Genomic DNA, 14225 nt, shown 5'->3' on the forward strand with positions numbered 1-14225 from the left:
GACTTATACAACTTCATCAAAGAACTTTGAACTGCACTACCTTTCACATGGCCAGCTTTTGATTTTTAAGTAACATAATATTATTGCACATACCTTAGGTGGCGAGTAAAAAGATATACGTTTTTATTTCGTGTTGGCCTGAACTTCGACAGTCTTTTTATTGAAAACATTGACAGGTATGTATATCCCGAACCTGGGGCCACTATCAGAAGTAGTGGTCATATGTGGGTAAGAATATTTGATAAACTTTTGCACGTAATGTTACAAAAACCTTTTAATACCTACCGTATAGATGCAAAACGTATAACTGTGGAGGGTAAGAAGATAAGTTCTGAATGCATGGTTAATTCATAGCCATAAACGCAACAAATGCACCAGTGTATAACCTCAAAACATAATAGTAAATACTTCCAGATATCATCAAGGTCTTTAGCACACCTATATAAAATATTGATAAACACATGGATGTTGTGTCTATCTCAATATTTGCAAGTTAGTATACAGACATCTTTTTTATCGTTCATAATGTTCACTACAAGGTACAATTGTACAAGAATACAACTTATTCACTTTGTTCATCATTTCTTTTAAACTCCGGTGTGCTTTACAAGTAATTTAAAGAGTAACCTATCATATGATTTTAATTCTCTTTAATCAACTATCCATTTTAAGATGGTGTCGTCCCCTGTCCCCATGCATCATATGATGTTTATATATCACAATGGTTCGATTTGATCGTATCTGTAACAATGTTTTGGAATTTAACGCAAGGAATCTATATATAACCAAGAAATCACTTTATCAAGGTTTTTAATATCAAAAGCTCGTAAAAGAGTAATCATGAAAATTATTACTCTAGTGGAAATCAAAAGAACGTAATGCGGGGAAAAGACCAAACATGGAAATCAGACACACACATACAAAGAGAATGAAATAACCACACTAATACACAGAAAGTAACAAAAGACTCTACTAAAAACTGAGAGCATGGACCAGATGCATCGATAGGACAGGCGTCAAGTGCTGTAGTAGACCCCCCTTCCTCCGCGTTGCTCATTTAAAAGTCAAATCAAGGGTAGACGAAATAGGAAAGGAAATATATGACACGTTGAACAAGTAAGTTTTCATGGTGCAGATGGATACCCCGTAACGATCTACGAGTTCATGATGACGACCGTAAAACTTTTGTAGTGATGATTTTAAATTTGTAGCAAAATAACCCTATTCCAGAAGCCTAATTGTGATAAGTCTAGCGCAATACAAAAAATCTGCGTAGTTACGGACATATTTGGCTTAACGTATAAGTTGTAATATGAAAACTCCACAGGCAGGTGTTTAAGGGACGTTACCACAGATGAAAGGAAAGTTAACAATACGGAATGGATAATCATCGTGTTTGCCGTAGTTTTGTCAATAGGTTTCCTTTACCATCGATCTCTAAGTGTAGGACAAGATATGAGGCTGACTTCACAGTGTCTGTAGTATTCTTTATCTCAAATTCTGTGGTTTGATGCGATTCATAAAATCCCTGAAACAAGGATTGTTTAATGATAATACGTTATCTGTATGGCGTAAACTGAGATTAAAAAATCTAGGTATGTTCCTCCTTTTGGATCAGATAAGCCATAAGGAGGACGCTTACCCTACCGGTGCACCTGGTCCATGCTCCCAGTTTTTAGTGGAGTCCGAGTTGCTCATTTACTTTTGTTACTTTGTATGCATGATTTTAGTTACTTTATGTTCTTTGTTGTGTACGTCTGTTTTCCATGTCTGGTCTTTATCCCTGGATTACATTCTTTTAATTACCGCTATAACCTTGGTTCCCTTGATTACTCCCTCATAAGAGTTAAGGAATAGGTCAGCAAATAGCTGAGCACTGTCTGTTCTCATTGGAATGCATTTTTAAAGTTGTCAATTTTTAACGATTTGAATTAAAACATTTACATGTTTTTTTCTTTCTCAAATACAGATATACTTATAATGGATTAATACGTGCTGGTATCTCCCACCCTTTGTTTTACGGTAAGAGGGTATTCAAAGCACCGTAAGCTAGATGCTCACCCATTAAATTTACTAAACCGTTGAATGGACTCATTCGAGTAGGATAAAGTTGTGATATTGTAGTCAAATCTTTTAAGATAGCATTTTTTCGCTAACACGGTCTTTACCCAAGAATTGAAAAAAACTACATTAAAAAGCAATTTTTGGCATGACATAGGTTGTGTTATTGTTGTTTGACATATGATATACCATGGTTCTCAACCCCTATGGCAGAATAGGGATTTTACATACGATGGGGACATTTTTTGTTTAAACTGGTCTGAAGCTGGTATGTCATTTAAATGTTTGTAGTCCTTAGTTTGTACATTTGTGTAATTTGTATTTAGTTTCTTAATATTCATTGTAACAAATTTTGAAGGAAGGGTTGTGATCACGCCAAAGTATTTTAACTCCGCCGCATTTTGTGCGCTTGTCCCAAGTCAGGAATTTCTGGCCGCTATATGTCTTGTTTGGTTTCGTCTTAGTTTTATTTTATTACTGAGTATATAGGAGCAACCCTTTTGTTGTTCATGTGAATAATGATGTATTGGGGGTCAGCTGCAGCCTACCCTGTGTTGTGAGGATTTCTTGGTCGTATTGTGCAGAAAACCCACAGACTACATACCATGAGCCGTAAAATTCTCGTGGCTGTTTTATTTTCGCTACTTTTCTAAAAAAAAAAAAAAAAAAAAAAAAAAAAAAATTAAAACGCAAAAAGAAAATTGTTGCGAATATTTTTTGTGAAGATCATTCTAAAGCAATTCGGGGAACGATCGCGAATTTTAAGCTGTGCGAAAATAGATTAATCGTAGAAAACCGATTTACTGTGTGTTATACTTTAGTAGTCCTATGTGTATTCCGATCGGTATTTTTGAGATAACATACTAGTATTCATAAAATTGATCGCTACGTTGCGTATTCATTAATATATAAAGTACACGACAGAAGATCTTCTTTATATGTTAAAATGTGAGTCATAACACCAAAGATGTTGAAATATTACATCGATGTATCGATTCATTTGTTTTCAGTTTAATGGATTTTTTTAGACAGCCTATACAATGTACAACGATAGGAAAATTGTGGAAACCTTAACTTGCATTGTTTCTACAACTATTGTATGCATCCTTAATATAAAAAAATAAATAAGATACAAATTGGCAAAGTCCATTTCCATTTTCTGTAAATAATGTTTTGTTACTGATTCATCCCATATTCTGTGACAATCTTCCTATTATCCCTTTATCGCAAGAGTCTCAAGGGTAAAAGTACCTAAACTCACTGATAGTCACAAAGACGCTGTCAATCACATTTCTCTCACTATGCAGTAACAGTTTATTTTTGGAGATTTTGTCGGCTCCCAACCTACATCCTTTCAGAGAAATTTAAACAAAATATCTTACATTAAGTACTTAACAAGGACTATGATCTTTTCTTTTCAACGGAGTGATGCAACCGTCAAGCATATCTTACATGAAGCAAGAATTAGGTTGGGAAAGACCTATTCGTTTTCTACGTGTGTGTGTTGTTTGTAAATCATTTTCTGTTGTTCTTTTCTTGTTGTAAGCGTTCGCATCTTAAAGGATTTTCTTTGTTTGTATTCCTAGCCTTGCCACTTCTTCCTAGGGGATTTCGAAAATTTCCAAAATACAAAATATACCAGTTTTATACATCGTAAATTTCGATATGTTGTACACGTGTTTCAAGGAGTAACCTCTCATCAGCAGCATTAAAATCAAATATGTAGGAAGATTATAAGCAAAATATTACTTATATACAAGAAGTACTCAAAGCCAAAACTATCGAAAGAGAAAGCCATATCCATCACCGAGAGATTCTGCCAAATGCGATGCACGGAGTGAAGCCTCAGTGTTTCACGTATTTCTAAATTTGGAATATTGCAAGATTTCATTAATAGGGTAGATAAAATGTGATATAATGTCGGTGTCAGACATGTCTGAATACTGGGTTGGTAAATACCCTCGGGGACCTCAGGTTTATCAGCAGCGGTATCGACCCAGTGGTTCTTAAGAACAAAATATACCGGGTTTATATATTGTAAATTTTGACATGCTGTACACGTGCTGCAAGGAGTTAACTTTTAACAGCAGCATTAAAAATCAAATATGTAGGAATATCTTAATCAAAATATTAGTTGTGTACAAGAAGTACTCATAACAAAATCTATCGAAACTGGAAGCCAAATCCATCACTGAGAGGTTCTACCAACTATATATAAGATTATTTATTTTATTTCACTGATACGTTGTCATCTTATATTGGCGCATTTACAAACGTATGCAATTATTTAGTCCTTTTCCTTCCTAAAATGTTGAAATGCTTTGGCTTTTTCACATCTATGCCTAGGTATTGCAAATATGTAACTCATTTAGAAATCAACTGCAAACATTGCCATCTTCAGCTCTGATCATCGGTTTCGTTTAATGGCATTTAATTCCCAGTATGTGCTAAATGACATTAAGCAACGTGTATCATACTGTTATGTTCACAAAGTTACACTGTTGGAACCAGTGATGTTAAACAAGTTGAATCATATTTCGCAAACTTATTCTTTACAGTTTTATAAAACAGCCTAATGAAATAATAGATATAACACTCAATAAATGCCGCTTTGTACAATTAAAGTGTTATATCGTGATTATTACCCTTTTTACTATCGTCTAAATATCGTGTAACGGGTAACCGGAATGTGTCGAACCGAATAAAGGACAAAATTTTGTTTTGTCTAAACGAAAATCTTATAGTATAAACTTATCATTTAGCCGATTTCATCAGTTCATACCTATGTAAACAATTTTTGCAGGGTATAGTTTCATACGACCGAGGAGTTTGCCAAGAACAACTAGCACCGGGGCAAGTATGATCACACTATTCAAAGTCGACACAGCTTTGTATTTTGAGTTTGGTTAAATATTCCACAATGGATATAATTTATCAGATTAAGAACTTCCATATGCTATAATTTTAAAAGATTCATTACAATTTTCTCAAGTAATCATCCAGACATCAGACAAAGGCTTATGTCTGACCCTTTGTCTTTCGCGACTGTAGTTATTACCCTGATGGATGTCCCACCTTTTTACTAGTCAAGTTATTATCTGAACAGCAGGAAAACGCTTCTTTATTTTGGAACCTCATTCCTGAATAATTCAAATCTTTTCACAAAAAAAAAATGCAAATAATGTGTGTTTTTTTTTTTGGATAGATTGAAGTCATCACTACAGAAGTTTTATGGTTGTCATCATGAATTTGTGGGTCGTCACTGTGTATCCATCTGCACCACGACAACCGATTTGTTCGACGTGTCATAGTTTTTCCTTCCTCTATCGCTTACCCCTGACTTGACTTTTTACTAGCAGCTCACTGGGTATTTTCGAAATGTTTTTAGTGGTGTCCGAGCTTCTCACAATCTTTTGATATTTTGTACGTATTATTTTGATAATTCTATGTTCTTTGTAGTGTGTCTGTTTTGCATGTCTGGTCTATGTCCCGGGATCACATTATTTTTATTTCCGCAAGAATCTGAATGTGCATAATAAACAAACCTTCGCCTATAAGAATTTAGATTGCCGTATGTTTATTAAATAAGTTAATAAACAAACTAAGCTTGTTATTGTTACTAGTTGAATTAGGTCGTTATTTGAACTGTATTAGGCATCTATGGCAAAATTCATGATAGAGTTTATATCTGTTATATTCATATATATTTAATCTTAGTTTTTTTTTTAATTCCACTTTCAATAATGCCCTTCGGATAAGGTACAATTGTCGTAACCATAGATGTAGAACTTATTCTTTGTTTTTTTTGAAGAATGTACTTTAGTTATATCATATTCTGCCAACCCTAAGTTTGAAAAGTACATGTCTGGCCTTTGCTGACAAGAATATAAAAAAATTGGAACCGAGATTCAACACTGCTATTAATGATAATAGAAAATAAATATATTGTAATGTTTAAAAAAATCTGTCCGTCAAAAAGTCAACCAGACTAAATCTGCCAGTCTTGTTCTTTTTCAGAAGCAAAGAATTTCTCATCAGACTACGATTTTTAGACCAACATTTTACAATAAGACACATGTATGGCAAGTCAAAGTGGACTTGGATTTGGAGGCATCAAGTACTAAATTTGCAAGATTGGATGTAGTGCAATACTTAGAAAAAAATAATATCGGGGGTCGAATATCTCTATTAACGAAACCAATGTTCCAAGATTAGACAATGATTTATAAATAGCATCCTTTACGAATAAATTCATTGAAGTCATTAAGGAAACTAAATAAATTTCTCGGATGTTTTTTGAATGAATGTGCTTTATAGATTGTGTTGGTAATGAACTGGGTGAACAAAATCATTTTTTTAACTAAAAACCTGCAAGTTTTATTATATTTTTGTATCAAACGATTATAACGGGTAAAACAAATTAGTAAATAAGTTTGTGATATCGATATTTTTGGTGTAAAAGCTTTTCTGCTAGGAATTTTCTCCGTACGTTATTATCCAACACTTTATTACGAAGAGAACAAACCAGTTTTTAAGACAAATCAAATATTTCCAAAACATATACTTGAAGATTACACTTTGTATTTTTTTTTAAATAAAGGAATTTACAGCATGAATGAGAACCAAAGAAAGAAGCTTTATTATTTCATCATTAATGGAACAGAGATTACTGATCTTGTCTTCTTAAGCAGTCAGCTGAGAGATTTTGTCACTCAGTATCCACTGTACCCTATAGTACTCTTGCCAAATGACGCACAGTTCGTAACAGGTGACATATAAATTTCTTCTTTCAATTTCCTAACCACTTTACTCTTTAGTTCTGTTTAAGTCAAGTTTATTACAGTTGAATGCTTAGTTATGTTCCTGAAATAGCGTACTTATTGACCGCTGTAGTTACGATGACGTTAAATCATTTCAATGATTATCTTACAGAAATGGTGTCACAAAAGAGTCCAAAATGAAATTTTGGGTTTTTAATGGTTAATAAATCATTACACATTTTCATTATTTCATTCATTTTTTTTTTAATTCACCTTCAAGGTTGACAAAAATCTGCTGTTCTGCTGTATTCCCCCCTCCGTTGTGCAAAAACAAATGTTTTCACGTTTTCCCGAAAAAAATATACTTAATTTTTTTAAGGAATCTTCCTACCAACAGAAACAAGAGACAAATGACAAATTCTAGAACTTGTTCTGACGGTTTTTGTCCATGTCAAAATATCATTGGACACAGGGACGTTGTGACTTTCTCAATTTATGCAAGTTAGTATACAAAAATCTGTTTATATTAATTATGTTCATAATATTCACTAAGCGGTAGAATAATACAAGAATACAACTTGTTTACTATTATTTTGTTTTCAAATTTCGGTATGCTTTACAAGTATGTTAAAGAGTAACCTATCATATGCAGCATTTAAAACAAATACACCGGAATACCTTATTAAAACAAATATGTATGGGAAATACTTTAAAACAAATATAGAACAATGTAGTCAAATCTACCAGCTCTGCCAAATATAATACAATAAATGGAGCATCTATGTCTTAAGGCTTATCAAATTCCTAAAATAACAAAATGTCCAGGGAAAACAAAATTAATCTCGTTATATTTAAAACAAATATTAATTACTGTGTCTCACACTTCTAGATTTAATCAAACTTGGTTATGTGCTCACAGTAGTATATTTGCCGCCAAAAAAGTTTAGTTATTCTCCTAATTAAGAATGTAATCCACCTATGTGACATAAGCATAGTCTGGTTTATTATAGTTCTTAAGAAGTGATATGAGATCTGTAAACATGTGCTTTTTGTCTTCTTTTCATCATAATGCTTTAATGCAAATCCTTACTTATTTGTATCAATTCGAACTTTCTTCACATAGACATAATGATGTGTTGATTTGGTTTTTTAAATAGAAAAAAAAAACAGTGTCTTCTCAGGGTTCTCAACTTATATTAAATACCAGTAATTCCCTTTTTTCTGTATTAGGTTCGAGGCAGTCGTGTTGACCAAGGGCCTATACAGCTGATAAAGTCCCATTGCGACTGTTCGAGGACCTATTACAGTTTTATGAGACAGAAAAAAGAATTCAATGAAATTTTAATAAAAAATGTTATTAAAACGGTAACGGAAGTTTAAACAATACAAATGATTCAAGGCATTAATATGAATTAAGAATAATATGAGGAAATGCATCAATCTACAGCTGAGTGATTTAAGACACGGTGGTGAGAATTACTAGGAAATAACTCAACATAAATTTATTCATATTACTGAAATACTCAGGTCAAATACCTCTTCCTCATAACTGAAACAATTATCATAATGTTACATGAAATTAAAATAGCATTACTCTTGTTAATAATTTTACATTATGCAATATTTGATTGCAGTACACCTTTTTTTCGTCAGTTATTTTTATCTATTTTTTACGGTAAGACATACCCTGCAAAATGCATTTGTTGTGAATATTTTCTTCGAAAAATATAATAATCTGTATCCCTGAAAGATCTGGAATCTTAATTATCTTCTTTTATTTACAACCCCTCTAGCCATGTAATCACTGGAGATCTGAACATAATTAAAACTGAGAAGCTCCGAAAGATGATATCTGGTACCAGAATTTTAAAATCATGATGAATGCAGTTAAAGATTATAACAAAAGCGAGGACAAAGAGAGAGAGAGAGAGAGAGAGAGAGAGAGAGAGAGAGAGAGAGAGAGAGAGAGAGGGGGGGGGCTGGAACCAGATTTTCTATCGCTGTCAGATTAGAGAAAAACACAGTTAGGTCAACGTCGCATTCATAACTGCAAACGCTGCATGCGTGATCGACCTAAATCATTATTCAAAACATCTCCCCTCTCTTCATGAAACATATCTTGTTGTTCCTGTGATCAAAAGTAATAAAACCACTGTGTTTGTGTGTCAAACGCAATGCTATGAATGCTTAATGCAAGAGGTAGAAATAACTGATATTCGAGTAATCCTAAAGACAAACGCAATGCGTTCAGCAAGGATGTAATCTTCACTAACCATAAATCTGTAATGGTCTCATTGAATTATCTCTGAGGACTACGTGACGTTCCACTTAAGTAAAGGTATATAGAAGGATCATCTACTTGTTCAAAAAAGTGTTGACGCGCGCCTCACTTAAAGTTTGTCCGCAGTAAAGGTAGGGCAGTCAAAATTCTGTAAAACTGATTACTCAAGTACTAGTATTAACCATATGTGGATTCTGGAAAGAAACCTTTAGATAATCTTAAATCTTTTCCTCATTTGCAAAAGGTGTATCTTTTTAACTTTTTGACTGTTTAACTTTATATACAACCTTGTCCTAGGATAAAATGTAAGCCTCTCTAAATGAAATTGTCCATAAACCATTTAGATGCAAGGCTTGTTATGCTCACAGATTGGATATTTTAGGCTACGATTCTAAAGATATTACCACTACAAAACAATAAAAGAAATAGAGATATTTCACCGAGCGATAATTAAGTGATCAGTATGCAAGAATATATCCCTTTTAAGGAAACAAATTTTCAACAAAATATCTGCATTCCAAATGTCCCTTAATGTGCCTCTCTCATAGCTGATCTGTTACTTTTTTATGAATTGGATTTCATTCAAAATATCGTGAAAATCAAGAAGGGTAAACACGCTAGATCCTTTTATTTCACATATCGATATTTCATTTAACGATAGAGTATAGACTCAATATCATCCACGTCATATATAGACATTCACCCCGAATTTGAAGACAATAGTCCTCTAAGTATAAAACATATGACAAATGAGACTATTTTGATTTTAAAATTATAAACTTTCCTTTATTGTGGAGTAATAAATACCAGGTGCTATGTATATGGTGTTTATATTACTCTCGTGTTAAGGTATTCAGAGCTAGCACATTTGAAGTCATTTTGAAACTCGTTACTAATATACACATATTTTTTTGCATTTTTGCTTTTTTTTCACTCATTGTTCATGCATGTATTTTCTGTACTGTTTGGAATACTGGTTTTACCGATTTTGACAGGTGACAATTTTATGCTGCCTATTTATGTTAAAATATACCGGAAATAATAAAACGTAAAGGAAGCGGGATTTTAAGCACTCTATAAAATCTGGTTAAACCAATCTTTCATTTTTTGTCCGTTTTCCTTGTCTTTTCTTATCCGTGGAATATCTTCTTTTGATTACCGCTCAAATTTTGCCCCATGATTACACTTTCAAAACTGCTCGAAAAAAACAGATTGTTCGTAATGACCGTGAACAAAGTGACGCCGAAAAAAATATTTACGTTGTTGTGGTCCCACATTGTTGTGATCATTAGTGATAATAATTCAATCGTCAATTATATAAATGATGGTAAATGAAACAACCACACAAAGACGATTTTAATTGAAAGAAATATTGGAAATATTCGACCAAAAGATTAGGCTGAAAATAAAGGAATACCAATAATGGGTAGCATATGACATAAGAACAATGGTAGTGAAGCTTGCAAAGACGGAAACAAAAATTGGTTTATCGTGTGTGGAAGATGTTAATGAGAACTTATTCTTGGTTCCGATTTTTGTCATAGTATATTAAAGACTGGAAAAGGAAGAAACTGAAAATGTGAATGTGTCGACTGTATATTCATCCAGACGTTGACGGAAAAAAGTTAACATTAGCAAAGCAAAGTGAACTGGTTAATTGGGTACTAATTAAAGACTAATCCTTGAAGATTTTAGACAGTGTAAATAGTAGAGATGATTTAAGGTGCAAAACAAACTATTTTCGGAGTGTTTCATTATATTAATATAATACTTTGCAGACTTGTATCCATTAATATATGAAGTACAGAGCAGAAGATCTTATATGTTGAAAATGTGCCATAACACCCATGATGTCAAAATATAGAAATGTTACTTATATTGTGTATCGATTCATTTGGTTCCTGTTTAATGGACCTTTTTCTAGACAGTTTATACACAGAGTGAAAAAATAGAAACCTTTACTTGCTATGTTTCTACAACTCTATTATGCAAAAATTATAAAACAAATAAAATGCATGTTAGCTAATGGCCACTGTCTGTACATGATGTTTTATTACTCAATGATCAAATATTTTGTGATTATCTGTATATTATCTCTATATCACAAGAATGTCAACGGAAAAAAATTACCTAAACTCAACGATAGTCACAACGAAGCTGTTAGTCAAATTCTTTTCCAGTGCAATAATTATTCAGCTACGATGTTAAGTAGGTATCACTGACATTATAAACTTAACAAGGATTATTAATGATATTTCCTTTTCAACGGACTGTTGCAACCGTCAAGCATATCTCACAGGAAGCAAGAGTACAGCTTGGGGTTTAGTTGGGAAAGGGTTATTCGTTTTTCTGTGTTATTTTATTATTATGATTATTTTGTTTTTGTTCTTTTGTTTTTGTCGGCGTTTGCAGGACTTGTCTTTGCCTATATCACCTGCATTGTCAATTCTTTCTAAGGAATTTCAGACATTTACAAACGGACTTAAAATAAAATTATATATCTCATTTCACTGATACGTTCGCAATTACAGATGTATGCAATTAACCAGACCCATTTTTTCTCGGCAAAATGTTAAATTGATTTGTATTTCACACCTATGTCTAGGTATTGCAAACATATATTTCATATATATAAACTGAAAACTTCGCCATCTTCAGCACTAGTTACTGGTTTTGAATAATTACATTCAACTTCCCATGTATGCAAAATTAACCTGAGCAACGTGTAGCATACAGTTACGTTCACAATGTTAATCGTTTAGAACTAGTGATGTTATTCAAGTCTAATCATGTTTTGCAAACCTTATCTTTACTGCTTTATGAAACAGAATGGCGAAAATAAACGATTCAAATCTTTTCCCCAAGACCTAATGCTTGTTTTATCTCAAATAGGTGTCACAATATCAATATAAGCTTTCCATTTGTTATTAAGAACTTTCTTTTATTTTTTAAGTTCAAACAAAAAGATTTTACACGAAAATAAAGTGTTTACAGACGACTCCGTAGCAGACGAGAGCAGCAATTATATTATACGACCGCAATTGTTTTATGGTCCTGTATAAAACAACCATTGTATAGTAACATGACTTTTATGGAGTATAATCCAGTATACATATCTCATCAATCATTGAATAATCTAAGTAGTTACATACATATGATAATTTATGAAACATGTTTGAGATTTCGGGTATAGAACTTGGTTCGGAAGGAGATTCAAATGGACAAATAAACGGGAATCATACTCACAATATACATCTGTCGTTTCAAGTGGAAAAAATATAACATCATTTAAATTCGCGTTTACTGTTCAACGGACTGTGCATAATTAGAAAAAAACCTCGCCTGCAAGAATTTTGATTGCCGTAGGTTTATTACACAATTACCTAAACAGACCAAATTTGTTATTGTTACCAAATGACATGAGTCGTAATCTGAGCTGTAGTGGGTATGTATGACATACCGACAATAACAAAATTCATGATGGGCTTTTATATATCTTTATGTTTATTCTTAGTTTTCAAAGTGCACATTAAATTATGCACTAAGGATAAAGTACAATCTTTTTAAGCCATATATCCAGATCTTATGGTTTTTTTTTTTTTTTTTTTTTTGTTAAATCTTATTTAATTAAATCAAAATATCTTGGTTATAAAGGTTAAGACTACAATGATTTGTCGAGACTATTAAAATCATAAACGGCAGCACTATACAGTATAATAAATTTCAATTCAATTCAATAAACAAAATGAGTTGCGCATGTACGAACAACTCGACTTAAAAACTTTATATTATATTCACCAATTTCCATGTTTACAAAATCTTAAAAACTAAATCAAGGGTTGATTATTCTTTATTGAAAACAAACAACTACCTCCTTCAAAGGATTAATGTTAAAATTAGAAAGAAATAACTTATTCACATTTTAGTGATTTTTTCCTCATATGAATGTAATGTTTGAGTTTCTTAAATTATCCAACACGATTTAATTAGTACAATTACATGATACTTCTGAACATAAATCACATAAAACATCAAACAATCAACTCGGATCTACAAAACACACACATTTAAAAAACAGCTTAAACTCAACAAATCAAAACAGCAACTCGGATCTACAAAACACACAAATTTAAAAAAAAAGGCTTAAACTTAACAAGTCAAGTTTTGTCGTTTGTCAGTGTATTTGGTTATTTTCTCTCTCTTTTCATTGTTCAAATTTCTCCAATATACTTCATAGACCTACAGAAAAATAAGAAATATTAAACATTTAATACACAGTTTTATCCATATATTTTATTACAACTTAGAGTCTAAGAAAGGTTAATATAAAAAACCACCTGTAAATCGTGTATTTTTAATATGTATATTTTTGAATACTTAAAGTCTCTTGATTTCCGCTAGAATATTTGTTTTTTTAATTACTCTTAAAACCAGCAACATCGCTACAGTGTTGATACAATAAATTCTATATCATATTGCAACAACTTTCATTTTCAAACAATTGAAAATTAAATGGATTATAAAATATAATGCTCGTGATATATGAAACTGAAATATATTATCCAATGTAAATATTTTACCACCGGGGCAGTCATAACCAGTATCTCTTTTGCAAAGTATTCGTAAAATAATGATATTGTATCTCAAAATTAAAGTATAATGTAACATGAAAACTGTTCTTTAAAGTCTCTAACTACATTTACTTCATCAAAACGTAAAACTAATAGAATAAAACAACGTTACACTTCTAGTGTTAAAAACAATGTCTGCACTAATTTAATCCTTTATACGTATAAGAAACCTGTATGAGTTGTAAACGTAATAACACATGTTTGTCCTGACTGTGATGTTTCTGTTATAGTATTGTTTCATACTTACCCTCCACATTGTGGACACATTCTGAAATAAAGTTCAGAATATATAGGAAAACTGAAAACGTGATAAATGAACAAAACTCTATTTAACGTATAATACCTTGTTCCTACAATATCACGAACTTGTTCTGCATATTTCGATCACCATTTAAACGTGTCATATCATTTGTCATTAGCAAATTCAGTAAAGAAACACCATCTAGTCTCAATGGTAATAACAAACTAATTAACTAAATTGCCTTGATAATC

The 14225-nt window shown here is 32.2% G+C and overlaps 1 protein-coding gene and 1 long non-coding RNA gene across 5 annotated transcripts in view; one reads left to right on the forward strand and one right to left on the reverse strand.

The window, feature by feature from the left end:
• The window catches only part of LOC148604626 (transcription intermediary factor 1-beta-like), a 293163-nt gene that overhangs the window by 234627 nt on the left and 44311 nt on the right, over positions 1-14225 (reverse strand). The window lies entirely within an intron of this gene.
• LOC148604636 (uncharacterized) lies at positions 5712-8281 on the forward strand. Its single transcript, XR_015916126.1, has 3 exons — positions 5712-6829; positions 7201-7322; positions 8052-8281. It is a non-coding gene; the product is annotated as an uncharacterized LOC148604636 (long non-coding RNA).

This window comes from Perna viridis, chromosome 10 (assembly GCF_037379345.1).
Source record: "Perna viridis isolate PV_CMFRI_1.1 ecotype Kerala chromosome 10, ASM3737934v1, whole genome shotgun sequence".
In the NCBI taxonomy this organism is placed as follows: Eukaryota; Metazoa; Mollusca; class Bivalvia; order Mytilida; family Mytilidae; genus Perna; species Perna viridis.